The sequence below is a fragment of the Magnolia sinica genome, chromosome 2 (genome assembly GCF_029962835.1).
Source record: "Magnolia sinica isolate HGM2019 chromosome 2, MsV1, whole genome shotgun sequence".
NCBI lineage: Eukaryota > Viridiplantae > Streptophyta > Magnoliopsida > Magnoliales > Magnoliaceae > Magnolia > Magnolia sinica.
Genome location: NC_080574.1, coordinates 123,787,916 through 123,795,122, shown reverse-complemented (window position 1 = coordinate 123,795,122; position 7,207 = coordinate 123,787,916). Strand labels below are relative to the sequence as shown.

At 42.0% G+C, this 7,207-nt stretch overlaps 1 non-coding gene across 1 annotated transcript; it reads right to left on the bottom strand.

Moving 5' to 3' along the window:
- Nucleotides 1-5,126: 5,126 nt before the first annotated feature.
- Nucleotides 5,127-5,233, bottom strand: LOC131238094 (small nucleolar RNA R71). Its single transcript, XR_009167511.1, has one exon. It is a non-coding gene; the product is annotated as a small nucleolar RNA R71 (small nucleolar RNA).
- Nucleotides 5,234-7,207: the final 1,974 nt, after the last annotated feature.

Genomic DNA, 7,207 nt, shown 5'->3' with positions numbered 1-7,207 from the left:
TATATGATGATCTCATCTTAAAAATCAATGGTTGGATGACTTGATCTATGAATGAAGATCATTCCCAACGATCAAATTTAGGTTAGAGAATATATGTAAGCTTAGGATAGGCTAAATTGGTGACATACACATGTTTATACTAAATTAAAATTTATGATAACACTTGAGCACTTTCAATAGTCGGGTATGGAAGAGTTCGGGGTGTTACATCTTTAGTAGGGTTAATGTAGAGCACCAACCTGACCCAACCCGCTTGACTTTCAGCCCTAGTTATGGGCCCAAGTCTCTGGCTCAAGCCTTAAGTGCCAGGCTAGGCCTAGGATCCATTACCATCTTTATTGACAGGATGCTTACAACTGTTTAATCGGCGTAATTTTATTTTTTTTACATGTTATTTTATGATATGTTTACTAAACCTCTAACACTCTAACAGTCCAATCGATTAATTTAAACTGTCCATGTTAGGACAAATGCACATTTCATTGACTACACTAATCTGATGATCTCAACCATCTGACAAATGGGCTCCAATATGGATAGTCAAGATCATTTGTACGAAAAATAGGTTTAACTAACCAATAGATCTATCTATTTGCTAGTTCCCATCATGAATTGCTTATGATTCTAAAGAATCACTTCTATTTGTCAATCTCAAACTTCCAACCATGGGTTGGAAAAAGGATAGATAAAAAAATAAGTTTAAATCTAGGATGGATTTGATCATCCAATCAGACTTATTTATGCATGGTATCCCCTCAAATGTATACTAGGCTCAACAGACGGTTCAGATCGATCTACTGGGCTATCCAAGTTATCCGATGTAACTAGGAGAACAATTAAGCATATCTAACTTGGAGGGCCCTTCATGGGGCTATCCCGGTTGATGCTCGAGTCAAGGATAAAGGGATCTACCTGGCATCCTGATGCAACTACTGCCTCCCTTATGCTATGCTGCAACCGGCAGAGGAAATGGTGGACCACCTTCTAGCTTCTGGAGGCCTCACTAAGGAGGTTTGGTCCTATTTCGTAGCTCATTTTCACATTCCCCCTTAGCCTATTCATTCCATGAATACTACCGTGCTCCATTGGTGGAGAACGGCTGGTTCTTCCAACTCCATGGCCTCCTCCCCAGTCTCATTATTTGGGAAATATGGATTGCAAGGAACAACTCTAGGTTCGACAACAGGCCTGTTGTGGGGCCTGCACCATCAGTTAGGTCACCCGCTAGTTGCATTTCATCGCTCCTCTCCCAAACCCTCGTCCAGTCAAATCCTAAGGTCAATACACTCTGCAGCAGCTCCAAATCAGGTGTGTCCCCTGTTTTTCCAGCAAGCCCGAGGTAGTCAAATGGTCCAGGCCCTAAGCGGGCTGGGTTAAAATCAATGTTGATGGTTCGGCCCAGGGTAACCCGGGCCCCTCTGGTGGTGGAGGGATATACAGAGACAGCAATGGAGATTTTCTTTTCGCATTTGCCGCGAATTATACCATAGGCACTAATTTCTATGTTGCATAAGTAATGTGTTGTTGAGGGTCAAATATTGCATACCAGACCCAGTTATTGCCTAGATTTATGAACATGGTACCGTTTAAAAGCTCATTTTAATCATGTTTCTGTTGCAAGGTGGAATTACGAGCTGGGACTGGATCGGGATACTAAAAGCATGGATTTAACGGTCTGAAGTCACCAAGGCAAGCGACGGACCCCAGGAGACCAAGATCGACGGATGTGCACACCAGGGATTCAAGAAAATCGAGAAATTAAAGACTCAAGTGGCTTGAAAAACATCCAGAATGCAAGATCACGGGGTTCCCACCATCCGTTCAGCTCAAAACTTCATACATGGCCAGGGGCCCACAAATTAACCGTACATGTCGAATTTCAACCCTCAGATCCCTCCGGAAGTGGCCCAACGGACAGATCAGCCCCTTGAATCGTTATGTGGGGCCCGCCTGATATCTGGATACACTCTAATTTTGGTCTCAATGCCTTAAACCACGTGTCAAAGCGGATGGACGGAGCGGATTTCTCACGATCATCACAGTGGACTCCGCATGTACAGCGCGTGTGCATGAGGTACAGCGCCAGCGCCGCACCGGACGGTCAGCCCGGTCAAAACCGGGCTGACCCGAGCCTTCTTCCTTGCAGAGGCAGCGTCCAACGCTGTCCGATCAATTTTTGGCCAGTGGGCCCCACACATCATCCAAATAGATGATCAGTACCGTCTATTGTGTCCATAGGGGGGCAAAAACCCTCTCCTAGGTGTCATTTTGTCCTCATGCAAGCTACCGGAAGATCCTAACCATAAATCGCAGGACGGACGGCGGCGAGCAAAGTTCAGTGGACCACACCAACTACACTCCAAAACCGTCCATTCCTGACTGGTTTTTAGCTAGGAATACAATGGACGTAATGGCTGTTTAAAAGGCCAAATATGGACCATTCATTTATAAAAATTCATTGCCAAGTTTGAACAATCTATTATTAGATCCTATAGATCGGATCTAGACCATTCATTTGTGGGCTGAATGGGTTAGATCTGTGACAGAATTTCAGAAGGCAGAGGAGAACGATTTCTAATCGTCCAAACGACAGACGGACGGTGGAATGAAATCATTCATGGGCCACGAAGAAGCTGATCCAAAAATGGTCATGTCCGACCTATTTTTCGTGACTAAGCTAATGGACGAGTCGGATTTCTCAAATAACTATGATCAGGGGCCCCACCATCCGAACAGCGCAGGTACGTTATGCGTCCTGTTTACGCAGTCCGGAGGAATCCGGAAATTTCGAACAGCTGTGGCCCATCATCCTTGATCGGATGAACGATCTGAACCATTCATGTGGAGCCCACGCTAGCCGAGACCCCAGCCATGAGGAAAGTTCGAAGCCAAGCCTGTACAGCCATCCCGAAAATTATCAAACGCAAGGTGTTTTGGAACTATTAAACTGCGTAGAACAGAAGCCTTGGAGACGAACTCCAGCAGCGGGAGGAGTGCGCCTAAATACGTCTATAAAGGAGGAGGTTTTGGGACGGGAGATGGATTGGTTTTGGTTTGAGGCAGAGGAAAAGCTGGGGACGGGAAGACAGTTGGGCAGGGACGGGAGCAACAAGGGGTGAAGACGTGAAGCTGGTTTCTCTCCTTCCTTCTTGTTCTTTTCTTTCCCTTTTTATTTTTGTTTTGTTGTTTTATTCAGCCCATTCATGTGTGGCTAACCCTCTTAGCTAGGGCTAAGAGGTGAAGCCTGTAGCGAGATGGGAGAGTCTATTCTATGCGTTTAATTTAAATTTCTGAACTGAGTTTGAGTTTAAGTTGATTATTAAAGGAATATTTTCTCAGTCTTTAATAGTCTGTTGTGACTGAAATTACAATGGGTTTGCAATGGTTTTGAATATTTCTTTTTCTCTTTTAATGTTTATGACGTCAGGAGGCCCTGTTGTTCACCATCGTCTCCTGGGCATGGTTGGATGATAGTACTCTTCCTAACCTTCATAGCATGTTGATTGGTTAGTGATTAGTTTAATTCTGTTGTTAACTTTGTCTCCTGGGTACGGTTTGGTGATGGAATCCATTCTAATTCATATACCATTCATCTCGTGAAGAATAAATCAAGTAAGTTCAGTTTGATTTCCATGATTCCTGATGCAGGCATAAGGTCTCCCTGATCTCTACAAGTGGATCCTCTGAATCCCTAGTTTCCCTTCCCTGAATTGTTTAAAGTTTTAGATAATTATTCCACAATTATTCCTTAAATTCTATTTGATTGAGATTACATCTTTTGCTAGTTTTAGTTCTACTTGGTTTCAGGAAACGTACAGGTTTCGGTCCCTGTGGATTCGACCTCGGTCTCACCGAGATTATTACTACATCACAACCCTATACTTGGGGAGTGAACAAGTTTTTGGCGCTATTGCCGGGGATTGACGGTTACATTTTTCTGAGATTAACTAGTTTTAGAATTAGTTTAAGATTAGGTTAAAGATTTTTATTTTATTTTATTTTTAGAAACTAACTTGTTTCCATGTTTTGTAGGATCCTGACATAAGTTCCTAAATTGGTAATTCCTTCCTAATTTCTCTGCTTTTTCCACTTTTAAAATTAGGGTTTAAATTTTAGAAATCTTCTAATTCTAGTATTTTCCTATTTGTAGGAAATAGTTTATTTTTGGAAATTTTCCTCTTTTGTTTTTAGAAACTAGGTTAGTTATTTCCCTTTTAGAATCTAATTTTGTTTCCTAATTTTCTTCTCATAGAATTTTTGTTTAGAAACTAACTTTCTTATTGTGTAGGCCTTTAAGATAGAAATTTCTAATTTGGTAAGTTCTTTCTCTCCACTTTCTATTTTTCATATCTCTTTTTAATTTACTTTCTAGTTTAGGACTTTCTTCCTTTTTAATGATTTTCTAATTCTAGACATTCTCTTTCGAAAAGATAGAAATTTCTAATTCAGTCCTTAACTTAGGGGCTTCAATTTGGTAATTTCTTTCCAACTCTCCTTCTCTTTCTTCTAGATTTTCTTTTCCTTTCTTAGGATTAGGTTTTGAATTTAATTGAGGGATGTGAGTGTTTCATGCCCAAGTAGGCCCATGACAACACTCGACGTCTCTCGATCAAGGAAGATTGGTTGAGGGGTTGACTATCCATCGCAGGAATGGACACCACTCGAAATCCCCTGAGTTAATTGAAGTTATGGCTGAAGATCAACCTCCTCTACTTCCACCCAGGGTGGAGGATACCCAAGATGAGAATGAGGTGCATCAGGCACCCCCGCCTCGTACTTTACGAGATTATCTACAACCGGCGGGAGTGAGTATACCCTCATGCATGATTTTTCCTGAAAACACAGGACAAATGAACATCAAGCCAGGAGTTATCCAACTCCTTCCCAAATTCCATGGACTTGAATCAGAAAGTTCATATTTACATTTGAAAGAGTTCGATGAGATTATAGCTACATTATATTTTCCTAATGTATCTGAGGATACAATCAGGCTGAAACTCTTTCCTTTTTCCTTAAAAGAAAAGGCTAAGACGTGGTTACATTCACTGCGTCCGAGATCCATTGGCACATGGAACGACATGCAGAGGGAATTCATAAAAAAATTCTTCCCACATCATAAAACGATTACCCTCAGAAAAGCAATCATGAACTTTGCCCAAAAGGAAGATGAAACATTCTTCCAATGTTGGGAAAGGTTCAAAGATTTGGTCAGTTCATGCCCACAACACGGATTTGAAACGTGGCGCATTACAAATTTCTTCTACGATGGACTGACATCTTTCATGCGCCAAATGGTCGAGACAATGTGTAATGGAGAGTTCATTAATAAAGATGTCGACGAGGTATAGGACTATCTCGACAGTCTGGCTGAAAAAACACAATCTTGGGACTATTACCCAAAATCAAACACCATGTCTAGGTCGACTCAATTAAAGGAGAAATGTGGATTATATCTCTTGAAAGAAGAGGATGATCTCAAGTGTAAAGTGACTACGCTCATAAGGAAAGTTGAGGCCATGGAAGGAAAGAAGGATAAGGTTAATGAAATTGTTTGCGGCATCTGTGATTGCAACATTCATACAACTGAAAATTGTCCTACAATACCCGCCTTTCGAGGAGTGTTGAATGAACAAGCTAATGCCGTAAACAACTATCAAAGACCTTTTACTGGACCTAACTCCAATACGTACAATCCTGGTTGGAAAAATCATCCAAACTTTAGTTGGAGGAATGGACAAACGGCTACTCCTCCAGGTTTCTTCAATCAAAATCCAAATCAAGTGAAACCTCAAGAGGAACCGGTTCAAAATTCCATACAAGAGCTGGCTCAGGCAATGCGGGGAATTACAGATTTTATGCAAAAGATAGATTCTCGTATGACGGTTATAGAAAAGGGGATGCTTCCTGCACAACCTCTCCCCAATCCTAAACCGCAGTACGAGATTAATGATCTCAGCTCTTCAAATCAGATGGGCACGCTAAATCCATCACCACTCTTAGGAGTGGAAAGATCATTGATAAAACTCTTCCGGTTAGGCCCGAAAAGCCTCAAGAACCAGAAGAGGACAACAATGATGGATCCAGTGATGCCCCACAAAAAGTAGAACCGGAACTTCTAGAGAAGCCAGTTGCTCCGTTCCCCCAACGGTTGGTTTCACCAAAACCTCTCTCTAACTCTCAGGATATTCTAGAGGTGTTGAAACAAGTGAAAGTCAACATTCCTCTACTTGATGTCATTAAACAGATACCTTCATATGCCAAATTCCTGAAAGACTTATGCACGACCAAAAGACGGCAAAGTATTCAAAAGAAAATTTTCTTGACTGAGAAAGTGAGTGCTATCCTAAAGCAAGACGTGCCACAGAAATTCAAGGATCCCGGTAGCCCAACCATATCATGTGTAATCGGGGACCATCGAATTGATCATGCACTTCTTGACTTAGGAGCGAGCGTCAATCTGATTCCCTACGCGATATACAAACAGTTAGGTTTGGGTGAATTAAAACCCACCCTAACCACACTACAACTTCTGATCGCTTTGTTCGTATACCAAGAGGGATAATTGAGGATGTGTTGGTCTAAGTTGATAGATTTTACTACCCTGTAGATTTTATCATCCTGGACACCGAACCCATCAATAACATAAGCACTCAGATCCCCGTCATTCTTGGCCGCCCATTCCTTGCCACTTCAAATGCAATTATCAATTGCAGGAATGGTGTCATGACTATGTCTTTTGGGAATATGACATTGGAGTCAAACATCTTTTTCAATAACAGCAGAAACTTAGAGGAGGATGATGATTTCCACGACATTAACATGATTGACTCTTTCGTGGAAGATACGACACCTCTAACCTTATCCTCCGACCATCTAGAGACGTGCCTAGCCCACTCCCATGATTTTGATGATGACATGATTAGGGAGACGTGCGCCTTGCTTGATATTGCACCGGTACTTGAAGTTAACCGGTGGAGGCCACAATTTGAAGAATTGCCACAAACCGATGTAGTTCCTTTACCGTCTAACCTCAAGCCGCCGAAGCTTGACCTAAAACCTTTGCCCTCTGATTTGAAATATGCCTATTTAGGTCAAGATGAGACATACCCGGTGGTGATCTTTGCCAACCTAGAGAAAGAACAGGAGAGTATGCTCATATCTACTCTCATTGAGCATAAAGGAGCCCTGGGATGGACGATAGCGGACC